Raw genomic sequence first — 17,920 nt, forward strand, 5'->3', positions numbered from 1 at the left:
CACAGCAGATGAAGGAGGAAGGTAAAAACCCACCAGACCAAAAAAATGAAGAGAAAATAGGCAGTCTACTTTTGACCACCTAGAGGGGTGGGGTAGGGAGGGTGGGAGGGAGACACAAGAGGGAGGAGATATGGGGATATATGTATATATATAGCTGATTCACTTTGTTATAAAGCAGAAACTAACACACCATTGTAAAGCAATTATACTCCAATACAGATGTTAAAAAAAAAAAAAGATATGATTTGTAAGAAGCAAAGCTTCATTATGGGTTTTTACCAGTGGAAGGACATGAAAACAGCATTTCAGGAAGATTAGTATGAGAAATATCCATGCTAAGTGGATTGGGGCAGGAAAAATTGGGCTTGCCACAGATTTTGCAACTATCCAAACATGATGTGGTATAGGATTGGACTAGGGAGGGGAAAAAATGATAATTTCAAAATAAAAACAAACGGAACTTGGTTTTTATGTGGGAGAGATAAAGAAAAGAAGGGATTAAAATTTTTCAAAAATTTGAACCTGGCTGAGAGTTATATCAAGCATGGGCAGGGGAGCCCTGAAAGAGGAGGATCAGTTTAGGGGGAAGGAGTGGACAGTGATGAATTTAGTTTGGGACCGAGATTCATTTGAGTCTTACAGCTAAGTGAGACTTTGCATCTAACCATGTGGAACAACTAAGGATCATGTTATATAGATAAAGAAATCTTGAATTTGAGATAACACAGGACATCCTAGAAGAGATGTCCTAGAGGCAGTTGGCCATTCGGAGCTGTACTTCAACGACAGATCAAAACTAGTGATATCCGTTTTGGAGTCATAGGCATCGTCTTGTCAAATAACTGTAGGAATGGATGAATTATCCAAGGGAGAGGAAACAGTGAGAAGAGGAGAAAAGCCATAGGAGGAGACAGCAGAGAATTGAATCAAGAGGCAGAAAAGAGACAGGAATTTTGGCTTTGCTATTTGTTAGCTATAGGAACTTGACAATTTATTGACCTTCTCTGGGTCTCAGACGGCAGTCATATCAAGGCTTGCCAGGGTCGGGGTCGGGTGTGGTTGGGGGATCTGCTTCCAAGCTTTGAGTGAGCTTGGAAGCAGCCTCCGGTCCCTGGCTGTTGGCTGGAGACATTGGTATCTTACCACGTAAGCTTCTCCATACGGGCACTTAGAACATGGCAGCTGTCTTCTCTCTGAAAGTGAGTGAATGAGAGAGGGCCCCGGTCTCATACAACCGAATCTCAGAGGTAACGTCTCATCATTTTTGCCAAATTCTATTCATTAGAAACAAGTCAAGGGTCAAGGGGAAAGGGTTACATAAGGGTGTGACTACTAGGGGGCAGGATTATTGGAGGCCATTTTAGCGACTGCCTGCCATAATATCTAACAGTTATATTCTTAGACACTCATACTCATTACTTTTGTAGCTAGTTCACTTAAACTGGCAATTTAATAAATATTGAATCCACTGAGGTGGGCACAGGCACAGGTGGGGCACAAAGAAGGCAATTTTACCTAGAGGGAAAAGTCATAGAAATTTCAAGAGAGGAAATTATGCTTGCACTGATTCTTTTTTTTTTTTTTGGCTGTGTCAGTCTTAGTTGCCGCACGTGGGATCTTTCCTTTTGGTGCGTGGGCTCCAGAGCGGGTGGGCTCTGTAGTTGTGGCGCGTGGGCTCAGTAGCCCTGTGGCACGTGGGATCTTAGTTCCCTGACCAGGGATGGAACCCGAGTCCCCTGCATTGGAAGTCAGATTCTTAACCACTGGACCAGCAGGGAAGTCCCGCTTGCACTGATTCTTAAAGGATAAACAGGAGTTTATCAGGAGACGAGATGGCCAAGTTAAAAGTTTATCCAGGGCTTCCCTGGTGGCGCAGTGGTTGAGAATCTGCCTGCCAATGCAGGGGACACGGGTTCGAGCCCTGGTCTGGGAAGATCCCACATGCCACGGAGCAACTGGGCCCGTGAGCCACAATTACTGAGCCTGCGCGTCTGGAGCCTGTGCTCCGCAACAAGAGAGGCCGCGATGGTGAGAGGCCCGCGCACCGCAATGAACAGTGGTCCCCACTTGCCGCAACTAGAGAAAGCCCTCGCACAGAAACGAAGACTCAACACAGTCATAAATAAATAAATAAATAAATAAATAAATAAAAGAACGTGAATTTCTTTAAAAAAAAAAAAAAAAGCAAACTGGGCTATTCATTTCAGTAACAGTCAAGTGGTCTTAGTTTGCATTCAATTTCCAATCAGTTTCTCAGTCTATTTCATCTGAAGTCTTCACATTACCCACTATAAAAAATACCTATTTATTTAAAAAAAAAAAAAAGTTTATCCAACGATTATAATTTGGACTGTGGCGTTCTTAGGTACTGATTTTAAAGTTGAGTGTAAATATGGCAGGCGTGAAGAAAATATTTCCTAATTTGAAAAGTCTCCAATCTTATCAAAATGTGAAACATTGAGCGATTCACAGGATTTTATCATTTGATTTCAAATATATCTTTAGAAATCCTAATAGTTTAACACAGTCTACAAGATCTTGATACCCATTTTACTAAATTAGCACTCCTAAGTTTCATCTGTTTTCTAAAAATATTTTATGAGCACACTGATCAACTAAAAACTTGCATGAAATAATTCAGAAATTTAAGATTACAATTTAGAATGTACTTAGGAAAAACACAAAGGCTATTCTCCCATTTTCAGTGCTATTACTCTAGTACGATAAAGCTGAAATTCTAGTTTTATTTTTCATTGTTGATTTTACTAATTCTGTGAGCTTTGTAGGCCCCCATAGTTGACACACATTCTAGTACCTTCTTGCTTTCCTCACCCATACATTCAGTATTCTGGATGCGTAGGATTATGAGTATGGCTGAACTTCAAGTAAGCTGGTTTGGCAGTTTCCCAAAGTGTCAAAAATGACAGAACATTATGGAGCTTCTCTAAGGGCTTCTCTCCTCATGACTAGGGCTATCACTGTAGAATGGGTAGTCCCATTTCTTTCCTGTAAGTCTGAATTACTCTTTGGGGCTGTCTGATCACTCAGGCTTTGGCCCAGTCTAATCTAATTCTCCCAGATCTAAGCAACCAGAAGGCAGAACAAGAAGTGACGGGAGGCCCTGAGTAATGCCAGCTCATCATATTTGGAAGAATATTGATTTTGATTTTCTGACCATTGTTCTCTAACAACTAAAAGGTTTGGTTCATCATTTTACTGTGGTATTAGCAACCAAATGTTGGATCCCAGTGCTTGATAGTCATGTAACTCTGCTGCCAGTGGGTACGGTGCCTGGGAAGTAAGAGGCATGCCACAACACAGACCCTCTGTGTTAAATCATCTCCCACTCAAGGGCTGCTGCTGGCAGCTGGAAATTTGACTTAGGAATCAAATATGTTGTTAAGCACCATTGTTTTTGTGTACAAAGAACAATGACTGAGACTTTTTTCTTTTAAAGCATTCTTAATGTTATACTATTATAGTGTCCCTCATTTTCTATTTCTTCACTTTCTTTGAAAAGCAAACACTCTTTTCTTGGTAATTAGGCACACAAGTAAACATAAAACACCCCAGTTTTTCTTGGATAGTTTATCTCCATTTTTATGACTACCATTTAAAATTAAAACAAACAAACAAGCACTATTCAGTTCTCTCAAATTAGAGGCATTTTCTTTTCTTTCTTTTTCTTTTTCTTTTTTTTTTTTTCCCTACTGTAGGCTATTGATTTCCTTGGGGAGGAGGAGGAATCAATAATGGCTAATCACAGATAAAATGCATCCTAATTTTAGTATGAGTAAATAATGCATTATAAAGAAATAGAACTTCATATGTTAATATGCAATCATCACATTTAAAGTTAAAATAATGCTAAATTTTGCTGGTTTTTAAAAAATAATATTTAATGAGTAGTAATGAATATGTTTCACCTTTACTTTGTGATTAAGTAAGGAAAGTGTCTAAGAGGTCCCTCTTCTCCAACATCCTCCCAGGGCAGAAATCCCCTCTGTATCTCTGAGTGAGTCCAGTGACAAGATATTGATAGCTTTCTGCTCCACAAGACATCCTAGGGCACTGCCAGTTACTACGCTGTTAGGAAGTAATCAGAGGTCTATGTGCAAGGCACTGTGCTGAGTGTTCCATCAGATTAAAAAAATAAGAATAAAATCCTTGCCATAAAGAAGCTTTGTGAACTTTTCACAAAGTTCAGACAATAATTACAATAACATAAGACAAGAAATTAAAGGGGCTATAGAAAGGCACAAACCAAACCTTGTGGAAACTCAAGGGGAGGAATGAGATAGCACATCTAGCCAAGGAAACCCATTGGTCCTAGCTCCGCTGTCTGGACTGACACTGTAGTTTCTCTTGTCCACTTGTAGAGCTTGACATAGTCTATAGATGAGTCCAAAGAGGCAATATAGTTGAGGGGCTTGAAGCTGGGTCTTGGGCATTAGACATCTTTGGACATGAATCTGGACCTTTTCTTTTTTAGCTGGGTGACCTTGAGCAAGTTACATAACCTCACTGTACTTCTGTGTTTTCATTTGTAAAATGGGCATAGTAAGACCTACCTGACAAGCTTACTGAACAATTAAATAATAATATAAGAGGCTTTAGCATTAGTGACTGGCACTTGGTGTATAAAAAATTGTAGCTTTTGCTTTTACTTTTTTTTCATTTTCCCTGTGTTTTTTTCTCCCCAATTTATCTCTAATATTTTTATCACTCCTAATAATATGTTGTTTCTAGACCTCCTCACCTTTATGGCTATCCTCCTCCAAACTATCTCGTTTTCATTCTCCTGTACAATGTGCTACCTTGAACTTTACAACAATAAAAATTTCCCCCCAAAATGTTACTTTTTCTGTTCGTTGGTTTCTGACCAAAACAGTAAACCAAACCACTACTTCCCTTCTAACCTGTACTTCTGTTAATGCATTAATTTATTGAATGTTCAAAATTATTGCATTCAAGTTTTTTTTTGTTTTGCTTTTGTTTTTTAGCAATTCCACACATGCCTTATCAGTTCATGGCAAGCTTGTGGCCAACTACCTTCTCTAGGCACTATTTAGATAATTAATGAACAATAGATCTCTCCTGTCTTGTACTTGTGCTATTGATTTTTTTTTTTTTTTTTTTGGCTGGTCAGACGGTTTGTGGGATCTTAGTTCGCCAACCAGGGATTGAACCAGGGCCACAGCAGTGAAAGCACTAAACCGCTAGACCGCCCGGGAATTCCCATGCAATTGATTTTTTTAACCTAAATGAAGGTCTTTTCCTTTCACTCTCCTGTGTAGGCCTTGATTCTTAGTAGCAAGTAACAGAAAGCTAGTTGGAACTAAAAACTTAAGTAAGAAAGACGAATTTTTCTGTTGGCATAACTGAAGAGCAAGAAAAATGGGACAACTAGAATGCTGACTATCCCTTCTTCATGATGAGCAGTGGCTTCATTTTCTCACATAGCTTTCTACTGGGACCCTTATGGCAGCAGCTCCTGGCTCATACTGTCATGACTTGAGCCATAGAAAAAATGATTCCCTCGTCCATTCCTCCTCCCTCCAACCAAGGTCTGAATCAAAAATGTGCCAATCGTTATTGAGCTGCCTCTGCCCCCAAGAGAGGGTGAGAAGTTGTCAACCCGTAAACTGGTTACTTTGTCCCAGCAAGGCAGAAGGTTGAGAAGGTAGCAGTTCCCAGCAGAACTCAGGGTATGGCAGGGGAGATGTTCTCCCAAAGGAATGAGGAATACATTTTCTAAAAGCAATGGAGGGGAATTCCCTGGCCGTCTACTGGTTAGGACTCTGAGCTTCCACTGCAGGGGTCATGGGTTCGATCCCTGGTCAGGGAACTAGTATCCTGCATGCTGTGCGGCCAAAAAAATTAAATAAATAAATAAATAAATAAATAAATAAATAAATAAAAGCAATGGAGGTGGCTTAGAATTAAGTGATTTAGACAAGTAGGACCTAGATGAAATGAAGATTCTCAAACTACTGTTGTTACAGATGGTTGAATGACGCAAAAATATTATTTTTGTGAAATCAAGTCATTTACGTTTCTTCTCCCTATTTAAGTAAAGAAGGAACTAATCTTTTATTGTCTTTACTGCATGGCCTTTTCTCCTTTTAGTTAGTATTAGGTAAAGCAAATTTAGATTGATATAAATGTTTATCTGAGAACTTGCAAAACTTCAAGTTAAATGACAAAGTAACAAAAATTCTCATTAAATAAAATGTAGCCCGCAGTTACTTATTAATAATCATTTAGGTGCTCAGGTGACAGCACCTAGGCTAGGTTATTTATTTTAAAAAATAGAGTAAACCATAATTCAAACTGGACAAGAATAGATTTCAGAGCTCCTATCTTCTATATGCCCTGAACCAAAAAGTTTAGGATGTTTGCCAGGAAGTTGTTTTGAGACAGAGAGATACAAGCTTATCTTGCTATGTATTACCCAACAAACAAAACACTTATCAGATAATGCCTGACAGCAAAGTGAAAATGAGATTAATTTTCCAAGGATTTCCTAACTTCCAAGGATTAGAGAAAGATATGAGGGAGTAAACTCATGGGTCACGTCCATTGATTATTCTAGTCATGTATGTTACATTTATTTTCAAATTATTTATTTATTTATTTATTTATTTATTGGCCAAGCTGTGTGGCATGTGGGATCTTAGTTCCCTGACCAGGGATCGAACCCGTGCCCCCTGCAGTGGAAGCTTGGAGTCCTAACCACTGGAGCACGAGGGAATACTTGTATGTTACATTTAATTTGTAAAGCTGGATTATTGCTTTGCCCTTTTACACAGGTTTCCAAAACAGTCCTCTTAAATTAACAGTGAGTAATTTGTTATTTCTTGAAGTAATAAAAGACGTCAGTGTATTGCTTATGATGTGCTTATCTTAGAAACCATCCAAATCACTTGGGAGATAGGCTGACCCATATCTAATGACATACACAACCACTGCAATGAAAATAGAAAAAAATTCTTTTCCCTCAAACTGGGTTTGTATCTGGGCTCTCTCACCCTTTGCTTGCCAGGCATACCATTCTATAGTTCAAATTGTCCTGTGGACAAAGATATGGGTGATGGACATGAGCGATTTCAAATCAGTGCTGGGATGCAGGGTACCTGGACTGGAATGCCACATAACCCCTGCTGACCTGATCCCTACATTTTGTGAGAAAAAAAAATTAAATATGACAATAAAAAGTCTCCTTCCAAATTAAGTGATTCCTCATCTGAGGTGAAAATCAACCTAGGTAAAGGAATTACGACTCTAAAAGATTATAACAACAAATTCTTAGCAAATAAAGGATAGCACCTTATATCCATTCTGTTCAAAGAGAGAATGGTGTATAATCTGAACTCTGTGCTCAGCAAAGTAATTTACAGAGCAAGTGAGTAATTACTCATTTTTACCTGTCCGTAAAAGACATAGCACCAGATTCTTGATAAGCAAGTTAGCTTTTTCGAATATTATCAGTGCACAAAAAGATGTGGTGGACAACTGAAATATCATAACATATTAAAGTGTGAATGTTTTAACTATTTGAAATCTATATATTTTGCTTTTCTACATAATAAGGCGTACTCTAAGAATGTACCTTAGCAATAGAAATTCTTATTAAGCTCTCTTTAAACATTCCCATTAAATTAGGATTTTCACTCTCAGTTACCACTGGGCTCTTTATTTTGTCACATTTATATATGTGACTACAAGATATTTCTATTACAGGCTAGTAATTTTAGGTTTACCCATTGTTTTTTGAGTGACTTGTCTTTATCAACAATCTAATTCATTCAGTCTTTTATATCTACTGGCACAAAGGCAAACAACTTTGAATCAACAGACCAGTATGATCTAAGTGTGAATGGTATTATATCATTTTATCTTAAGGCTCTCTATTTAATGATAATACTTTCTCTGGCACAACCTGTGTTTTTGTGTATGTGTAACCTGACTTGGCAAAAAAAACCCAAACCTCGAACCCGAAACGCAATTAAATATGCTGTTCTCATTAGGCAGCTCTCATTCTGTTAAAGTTACAGACTATGTTGTCTAGTTCATTGAAATACAGTTTTTAAGGCTCTATTGTATTCATTAAAAGCTAGCATTATTTAGATTTGAATACACAAATACTAATTGTGAGAGCACATAGTTTGAATGATAAATTGTTGGGTTGCTTCATTGTATAAATGATGTTGGATTAGGGTCTAATCCAGTTGAAAGAGTGGACATTCACTGACTTCACTTCAGCTGCTCCCCACTGGAACCTCTGCCACATGTCTGTGCCTCCCACTCCACTGAAATTCAGTTAAAGGTCACACATAACTTGTTTTCAGGCCCTTATCATTCTCCTTACTGGATCCTTATAATAGCTTTCCAAGTGTTCTCCCTGCCACACATGTATAGTCCTTTTTCTTCCCACCCCTACACTCTCCCCTTTTCTAAAATTCAAATCACTCCCATGATTGAAACGTTTTTGTGTTAAAAATCCAGACTTCTTAACCTGAGTTTGGAGTTTACCGATGACTTCCCATTTTCCTAAATCAGAACCCCCTTTCAGCCATTTCAGGGATATGACATGCTGATCATTCATTCCATCTTGAAACACCTTCCTTGAATGGCTTGACATGGTACTACTGTGATTCTCCTCCTACTCCTCTGGCTGGTCCTCTTTACTGGCCTATCTTCTCTCTGGCATTTCTCTAAGTCCTGTGCTTATATCCCTTTTCCTGTAGACCTTAACATTTCCTTAATTATCATGTCTGTAGGAGAGGCTCCCAAATTCACAGCCAAAAGGGTTCCAGATCTCCCTGTTTCCAGGGGCTTTTGGACCATTTTTACATGGATATCTCATCAACAGCTCAAACTATGCTCAAGGAAGGCTCATAGTCTTCCCTCTGAACTAGGTCATTCTATTTCTATCTCTGTTCATGATTACAGAATTCTCCCTGTTGATTAGTTTCATATCTCCAAATCATTTGACAAGTTCTCCTTTCCCTTGACATTCAAGATTACCTCTACTCTTTCTTTGACTTTTCCCTCCCATCTATTCTGAAACTCCTGGTACTCTTCTTAACTGCTATAAGAGTATCCTTCACTGTCTCCCTCTTCCACATTTTCTGTTTTCAATTCCACTGATGCCGGAGTAATCTTTTAAAAATATCTTTGAGTATATCATGTTCCTGATTAAATGGTTCCAGAATAAAGTCCAAGCTCTGATCACTTCTTGATCTCACCCTAACCCACCTTTTCCATCTCATTTGCAACACGAGGCCCTAAGCTGGAGTCACAAAGGTCACTCGGTTCTCTGAACTGGCCCATTTCTGTGCCTTCTCTCACATAGTTCCCTTGCCTGGAATATCTGCTCTCAAAATCACTTATTTCCCATGTCTGGAATGTCTGCTCTCAAAATCTATCTCTACCTTTCCCCACCAGCCTTTCTCTCACTTAGGTGCAATCATTTCCCACTTCCACTAGGTTCCGTGCAACATTTTATTTATCTGTCAACAATTTAGTTATTTTGCGTAGTTGTTTTATTTCCCCTGCTAGATTGTAAGCAAGATTTCAAGTGGGGTATTCATTTCTAGCCCTCCTCCCTCCACCAGGGACGGGGTCTAGTAAAGTGCTGTGCTTATAAATGTTCTGAAGCGAAAATAATTTTTATAGAGTGAAAGAGAAAATCAAGAGACAGCAGAGTAAAATATGGAGATATGAAATCAGGAAAAGTCCACAGCTCCTGACTTCTACCTAATACTTTCATCCCAGAGCGTACATTTCAGCGTTGCTACCGTTTTACTCAGGAATGTTCTCTCTCTTACTTTCTTATCTCATGATTTAGTAATCAACCACAGTGCAGCTCACAAAGTAAACAGGCAAGTACCAGAGGAAAAAAGTCTGGGTCTTTATCTCAAAGATTTTGGAGGGGTGTGTCAGTACATATTTCATTGAGTCTGAGTTGCAAGGCATTAGCACGGGAGGACTCAGGGTTTCTGATGAGTAGAGCGAAGACATTTTAAAAAGATGAGAATAAACTAAAAGCCATGCAGGTCGTCCTAGGTTCGCCAGTAAAAATAAGTTTGTTACGGAGTAGTAAAATTCAATGACCGCGCAACGAGACGTAGGGGGTTAAAGTAATGTGCCCTTGTAACGTCGGTAATGCCCTCTACGACACTGGTCCTTCATTAATAAGGACTGGGTCTGACTGCACCAACTCTTTTAAAAAGGAAGACACAAATGTCACTCCTTTAGAAAAAAAAATCCTACTGCACCACACTGCAACGTGCGAGCACGGGGACATTTCCACGCGGTCACGAGCCTCTGCAACCACCCGAACACTGGGCCGAGCCGTCCTGGCCATTAGGAACTCGCTTCCAAAAAGCAGTGCTGCATCCCGCGGGGACTGGAGCTTCACCCTGGGAGGGCAGTCCCCAGGCGCAGCCTACAGAGCCCTCCAAAGCGGAGGCTCTCGAGGGAGGGAGTCTCCGGGGGTGGCTGGCACGTACCTCCCTTTCACCCTCTCCAGGCAGTGCACGCGTCGCGCAGCCTATGGCCCCGGACTGCGCTCGGCGCCGCGGCCGCCGGGCCCAGTTCCTAAACCGCCCGGGCCCGCCTCGGGAGTGAGCGCAGGCGCCCAGGCGGCGGGGGCGCGGGCGATGCAGCGTTCTGCCGGAGCCACCTCCCTTATCCCCAGCCCGCCCACGTCCGCGCGGCGGTCTTCCTCGGGCGGGGAAGCTGCCGAGGGTGGGAAGCTACCGGACGACCGGCACCTGCATCGCAGGGTCGCCCGGCCCCAGACCCTTTCTCTCCCTCCTCGCCGTACCCCTTTCTCTTCCGCCCCCTCCCTTCTCTCCGAGCAGCAGCCCCGCTCCGCCCGGCTCCCGCGGCGACCCGGCCGCTGTGACGTCACTATGCCCCGCCCCCTTGATATAAATAATGGCGTCTCTGGCGCCGCCTTCTCACACTCTCTGGCTCTTCGCTCGGTTGCAGTGTTTCGTTCCTTCGCCTTCTCTGCCTCTTCTCATCCTTTCTCGCTCTCTGCTCTGCGGTGTGACGAGGCTGAATCCTCTCCGCACCCAGCCCTCGCCTTTCTTCTTCTGCCCGCGCTGTTCTATTTCTCTCCTTCGGCCGCCGCCGCCACTGCTGCACAGCTGGTGTCGGTGCCGCGCTTTTCCCCCCACGTCGTCCCCGCAGCCTATGGCCCAGGCCGCCTTGGGTATTTCTGCTCAAGGTAACCACATCCCTCTTTAAAAATTCCGCCTAAAAAGAGAAGACGCTTTACCCGACTCTTTGGGCCGTTATCTCACGTGAGTACCGACCCGAGGGGCGCGGCCGGGGCCGGGGCGCGGGGCCGGCCTCGGGGTGCTGCCGGGTGCCTCCGGCTGGGCCCCGCCGCCCGGTCGGCGTCCCCGCAGCGCCCCGCGGCCGGCCGCCTCGAACATGGCGGATGGCGGCGTGTGTGGCGGCTGCCGGTGCTTCCGCGGTGGCGGCGGCGCGGCGGGCCGGGGCGGCGGGCGGCCGCTGGCCGCCGGGCCGAGCCCGACCAGCTGCTGTTGGGGCGAGGGGGCGTGTGTGTGGGGGGCGCGCGCCGGGGTCTCGCCGCCGGGGGTCGGCGGCGCCTCCGGGCGGCGTGCGGCCCCCACCCCGCTCCCGTGGTGCATTGCTGTTTCCGGGGAGGGGGACGGGCTGCAGCCCTGAGGGGCCTTGGTCCCGCCGCCCGACCCTGAGCGGCGCCGCGCCTTCGCCTCCGGGAGCCTGGCGGGAGCGCGACCGGTTGCAACCGCCGCGGCCTTAGGTTATGAATGGAGCGGGGCGGGCCCGGCGCGGGCCTCCTGTGACAGCTGCCGGAGGAGGACGGGTGCTCGAGGGTGCGGGGAGTGCGGCCCCCCTCTGCTGGAGGAAAGTTGACGCCGCAAGGGGCCAGGCGGCGGGGAAGCCCCGGTGTCAGGTAGCGAGCGAGAGGCCTTTGGCCCCTTCTGGAAGCCTCGGGGCTGCTGCTCCGCCCCCTGCGGCGCTCCTGATTGGGCCGAGTCGCCTTCACTCACCCCAGCCACCTCCTGGAGCCCGAGAATTAGTCACCATGGCTTCGTTTTCCCGGCCACGCCACGATTCCAGGGCAGAGAGAGGGAGAGCGGTAGGCTTGGGTGGCTTATCAAGCAGTGTTTTGGCAGTTAATGGTGCTGTTTTAACCCTTCCCCAATGTATATCCTGAACGTGTGTTTCTTAGGCTAAGCTGCTGGTTCGGCGACCTGAAACGGTCGGGAACACAGTTTACGGCCCCATGTTTCAGCAGATTTAACTGGCTTTTGTGGTTGCCTCGTGGATACATGAAGATGTTTTGTGTCCCGTCGGGTTTCCACCGTTGAACCCCCTGCTTGGATGGGAACCGGAGGACACTTAAGGGAGATAATTGATGTGTGATCAAGGAAAGGTTGATGTGGACGAGCCTGGCAGAAATACAGCTAATGATTATAGGGCAAGGCTCTAACACTCCTTTGATTTCTTTTGCAACTGTAGGAGAGTACAGATGCTGGTTATGAAGGCAAATAAGCCCAGAAGAGTTAGAAGGAAAGATAGGCTCCTGATGATTATAGGTGATATGGTAGGCGCCGGAATCAAGTAATAATCAGTGCCGTCCCTCTTGCCACCCAGGTTTAACTTATAAATTTTCAAACATAACAGAGGGAGTGAAAGAATTGTACCCTCACCTACGTTCAGTAAACACTTAACATTTTCCTTTATTTGCCATTCCACTGTGCGCTCATCAATCTTATGTTTCTATGTATTTTAAAATAAGTTGGAGGGCTTCCTTGGTGGCGCAGTGGTTGAGAATCTGCCTGCCAATGCAGGGGACACGGGTTTGAGCCCTGGTCTGGGAAGATCCCACATGCCGCGGAGCAACTAGGCCCGTGAGCCACAACTACTGAGCCTGCGCGTCTGGAGCCTGTGCTCCTCAACAAGAGAGGCCGCGATAGTGAGAGGCCCGCGCACTGCGATGAAGAGTGGCCCCCACTTGCCGCAACTAGAGAGAGCCCTCGCACAGAAACGAAGACCCAACACAGCCATAAATAAATAAATAAATAAATAAAATTTAAAAATAATAATAATTAAAAAAAAAAAGTTGGAGACACCAGAACACTTCACCCCTCCAACTTCAGTATGCACATATCATTAAATAGAGTTTAATAGGGTAAAATTCACATAACAGCAAAATGTACAAATCTTAAGTTTACCATTTGACGAGTTTGACAGAAAAAAGTAATCCAGACCTTTAACAAAAGATGAGAACATTGCCATCAAACCCAGAAAATTCTCTTTTGCCCCTTCAAACTCCATCCCTCACAACCCACAGAGGCAACCACTGTTCTGACTTTTTACTAACCATATAGCTTAGTTATTATGGAAGTCTATTCTACAACTTCCATAGGCATATACTGTATGCATTGTATTTTGTAAAAGGCTTCTTTAACTCAGAATGTTTTTGATATTCATCCATTCATCAGTAAATTGTTACTTTTAACTGCCAAGTAGTAGTCCATTATATGCATATGTTGCCTGATTTTTTTTTAAACAACTTTATTTTGGAATAATTTTAGATTTATGGAAAACTTACAAAGATAACATGAAGTTACTTTGTACTTCTCACCTCGTTTACCTTATTATAAGAGGTATTGATAGTACATTTGTCAAAATTAAGAAACTGACTTTGATACATTACTCCCACCTAAACTCCAGACTTTCTTTAGATTTCACCAGTTTTTAATGTGCTTTCTGTCCAGGGGCCAATCCAAGATACCACACTACATTTAGTTGTCATGTCTTCCCCAGTCATCTCTGATTTGTGACAGTTTCTCATGTCTTTGACAGTCTAGAGAAGTACTGGCCAGATATCCAGTAAAATATCCCCAATTTGGGTTTGATATTTTTCTCATGATTGGACTAGGGTTTGGGGTTTTTGGAAAGAATACCCAGAACAACTTGAAAAGTCATTGGTAAAGGCAATGTAAGTTGTTCAGAGAAATACTGATAATTTGGGGGATACTAAGTTTCTGGGTAGTTATTGTCAAAAGTGATGGGAGGTTTTTGGTGATTTATTGGCCAGCTGCTGACGCGGTTAACTCTAGTTCTCCCTGTGCTGTCTGCCAAGATAGTGTAGCAAGGGTCATTCTCTTCAAACAATTGAATTTGATTGCAGTGTTGTACATGATCCAACTGATTGAAACATTCTAAATGAGAAAAATTTATCTTTCCCTTTACCTTCTATTTTTCCATATTTTTATTTTTTAATATATTTATTTATTTATTTATTTTTGGCTGCATTGGGTCTTCATCACTGTGCGTGGGCTTCTCATTGCGGAGGCTTCTCTTCTTGTGGAGCACAGGCTCTAGGCGCGCAGGCTCAGTAGTTGTGGCGCACGGGCCTAGTTGCTCTGTGGCATGTGGGATCTTCCCGGACTGGTGCTCGAACTCACGTCCCCTGCACTGGCAGGCGGACTCCCAACCACTGAGCCACCAGGGAAACCCTTCATATTTTTATTTAAACTTCTCTTATGGTTTATCGTGACTGTATAGGTGAACATTCAGTTCATCCTGTATGTAAATGGCCCTGTACCCCTTTTATTTATATTAAAGGGTGCCTTTCAAAGTTTAGAGCCTTCATTTCCTACTAGTATCTTTTTCGTTAGGTGGAAATATTTTAGAGATCCTGCTGAAGAACATTCTTGAATGTCTGAAGTGTAATGTTCTCAACATTTCACAGTACTGCTCCTGGGTTGCATTAAGCACCAAAATAGCTATTGATCTATAGTGGGTCGGGGTGGGGTGGGGGTGTGGATGAAAAATGTCTCAGCCAGGATAATTATCCTATTCCTTAGAACAGTTAAGGATAAACTCTGTCTCTGTCGCTAGCGTGAGTCGGCTTTTAATTTACTTTTAAAATTACCTTGGTTTGGGAAGAATTGGAACCTTTGTTTTGGAGTACTTAGTTGGAATCTAACGTGATGATATAGTCACTGTTGCATACTAGTATGGATTTTTGCCTCATTGTCCATAAGTGTCATTGAGCATGTGAGCAGGATACCCCTAGTAGATTGAAAGAACATTTTACCTCCCCTAAGGGTGCCTCTATCCTGGTTGAGATGAGATATGCTTAAGATGTGTCTAGAGTGCTTCTGAAATCTCAGATTCTTCTAATTCCTAAATTTCATTATTTTTCTGGTTCCCTTCTTACCACCCATCTTCTAGCAGATACTGTCAGGTTGTATTACTTTAAGGTAGCAATCACTGAATTACAAATAGAAGTATAGATGTAGCTGTTTAGGTTAGAGGTGATAAGTCTATCCTGTCAAATCATAATAGGTAAAAACCACTTCTAAAACTTATTTAGCATTTTGTAGTGTGCCAAGCACGTTCACATTCATATGTTGTTCCTAGTGATAGTAGAGTGACTTAGATTAGGAATGAGGAGGAGGTAAACCTTAAGAGGTTACTTGTCGGATATGTAAGGCAGGTCTCAGAAGTTATTTCACATGTGTACTTAGTGTATTAGCTAAGTCACAAAATGTTTTTCTTTTTGATATGTAGTAGGATTTTACACTTAAGCAAAGAAGAACTTAGAATTTGGAGAGTAGAAGAAGGCTTGTGGGTAGTTTCAGACTATTAGATATACATATAAAATCTTGCACACACACCAGGTTAGTGAGGGCACTTGGAGATCTTAAAATTTTAGGCCACTTAGAAGTTTGGGTTTTGGAGGACAAATAAAAGCAAAAATGAAATTCGGTGAAGACTGGAAACTGAGTAGGTAGATAGAGTAACTTGGTAAGATGACCATGACCTCAAATTCTGTCAGTTCTGTACTCTAGCAGCTTGGAAATGCTTATTACATAAAAAAGTACTTCGTACTGTGATAAACCCTTTGAAAACATCATTTTGTGTAATGTGCTTTAATGAAATACTTCAAACTAAAACTTCTTCCCGCACTTAATCTTTACATCAATTTAACCTTCTTGAAGCGCCACCTAACATTTTTTACCACTGGACTTATATACTTTTATTTTCCTCTTTAGGGCGAACTTTCTGACCAAGTATACAACTACCCAGAGGGCCTAGGAGAAGTGCTGTATAGAGAGCAGTTCGACTTCAACGCTGAGCCACCTTGGGAACCTAGCTGATGATAGGGGGGTTCCATCTCCTAACTTGTCCATGTAAGTATTTTCACATCTGCAGAGGGTGAGGGACGGTCTTGTAAAATAGAAGTAAAGGAGAGTTCTTGTTGCTCAGTTTTTTTCAAAACTTGAAATTGTATTTACCACTTATGCCCCACCCCGCCCCCCACCTTTTTTTTTTGGCCGAACTGGGTGGCTTGAGGGATCTCAGCTCCCCCACCAGGGCTTGAACCCAGGCCATGGCAGTGAGAGAGCCCGAAATCATAACCACTAGGCCACCAGGGAACTCCCCCACTTACCCTTAAAGTTGATTCAGTTGTATGCATTGTTTACTAGTGGCTGGATCCTTATTTGTTACTATATCTAAGTACATACTGCAGGGTAAGTTTTAGGAAATCTTACTATTCCAGATTTTAATATAAGTTGGAGAGATGGTTTTTGGTTTGTGTTTTAATGAGGTGTGGGTAGTAGTTTATCATGCCATTCAACCATTTAACTTGTTAGATTCAAGTATTTGGAGTATTCAAGTATTCAAGTAAAAAATTCTGCTCTCCATTCCACTCAAACCTCTTCCACAGAGCATGGGATAATAAGAGGTGAATCTTAGTTCTTGTTTTTCTAGTTATGAGCATCTTGCCAAATACAATGTAATTTCTAAGAGTTTATGTTCTTTTTCACAAAAAGACTTTGTATAATACTCACCTGGTAGAAAAACTGGTTGTCTTTAGAGGTATTACTGAGAGATGATACATGCTTATCTCTCAACCGGCTACCTTCCCAAGAGATTTTCAGGGATAGTTTTTGACTATACTTGATTTTCTGTGTATGGATTTAACTTTGAATTTAAACCTCTGTGCAAAATGCAGTTCCACAGTAAACTGTTGTTCGAACTTGTGCTGCTAGATTTGTGTGGTTCATTTAAAATTTTTTATTATTTGTAGATTTCTTGCAATTGAAAGTTGGGTTTTGGTGTTGAGGTTTGGATGTCTTTAAGTGGGCTAGAGACTTGGAGGGAGTAACATTAGAAAATTTCAGGAAAGAGATCTAATTGGATAGCGTTATGTTAAAGCAGACCTTTTCAACACATTTACTGTTAACCTCAAATTACAATTTTAGACTTCTTTTTTTAAGTCTAAAGAGAAAGGGGGGAAACAGTTTATATAATACGAATTCTTGAAAGTTCTACTGACTTGGAACACAGACTGGAGGGTTTCCCGTACTGGCTTTCTCCTAGCTGTGTGAATTTGAGCGAATTGCTTATTTTTTTAATCACAGCTGTAAAATAAAGTTGAACTGGAACAGTTCCTTTAACTGTAAATTGATACAATGATTTCTCTTTTTTTGAGGGTTTTAATCGCCCTTTGTTAATGCAGTGTGTGTGGTCTTTGGAACAGTAGCATTAGCATAACCTAGAATAGAACTGCAGACTCTCAGCTCCACCCAAACCTGAATCAGAAATCTGCATTTTAACCAAGTGGCTTGTATGCATATTAAAGAGAAGTACAGTTGCCACCAGTTCAGTGCCAAGCCAGTTATCTCTTTAATTTTTGTTAGTCATCTATTCTCCTTCCAGCATATCTGATGTTTTCTCCCAAGTTGTCGTAGAGATATAAAACTTTTCTGGGTGGGGTGTAGTTGACTCCATAGTTGAGAGGGGAATAGATTCTAAGATGGAAATTTCATAACAAGCTTCATGTTTTAAGGAAGACCATATTAAAGGATAAGATTTTTATTTCAGGTCT

At 42.3% G+C, this 17,920-nt stretch overlaps 1 protein-coding gene and 1 long non-coding RNA gene across 6 annotated transcripts in view; one reads left to right on the forward strand and one right to left on the reverse strand.

Annotated features, from left to right (window-relative positions):
• Positions 1-11,086, reverse strand: part of LOC309615208 — a 33,412-nt gene extending 22,326 nt beyond the window's left edge. Inside the window, exon 1 of the long non-coding RNA XR_014236631.1 lies at positions 10,975-11,086. This is a non-coding gene — a long non-coding RNA (uncharacterized lncRNA). The remainder of the gene's footprint in view (positions 1-10,974) is intronic.
• The window catches only part of AZIN1 (antizyme inhibitor 1), a 31,505-nt gene continuing 24,553 nt past the window's right edge, over positions 10,969-17,920 (forward strand). For 2 of the 5 annotated variants that reach the window (XM_082364381.1, XM_082364384.1), the window contains exons 1-2: positions 10,977-11,318; positions 16,080-16,217. The gene's annotated coding sequence lies outside the window, so the exon portion shown is untranslated. Of the gene's footprint in view, positions 11,319-16,079; positions 16,218-17,920 lie in introns of all 5 variants that reach the window. The other 3 variants (XM_082364380.1, XM_082364383.1, XM_082364382.1) reach the window with 3 other exon arrangements.

This window comes from Balaenoptera borealis, assembly GCF_965194805.1.
Source record: "Balaenoptera borealis genome assembly, chromosome: 17".
Classification (NCBI taxonomy): Eukaryota; Metazoa; Chordata; class Mammalia; order Artiodactyla; family Balaenopteridae; genus Balaenoptera; species Balaenoptera borealis.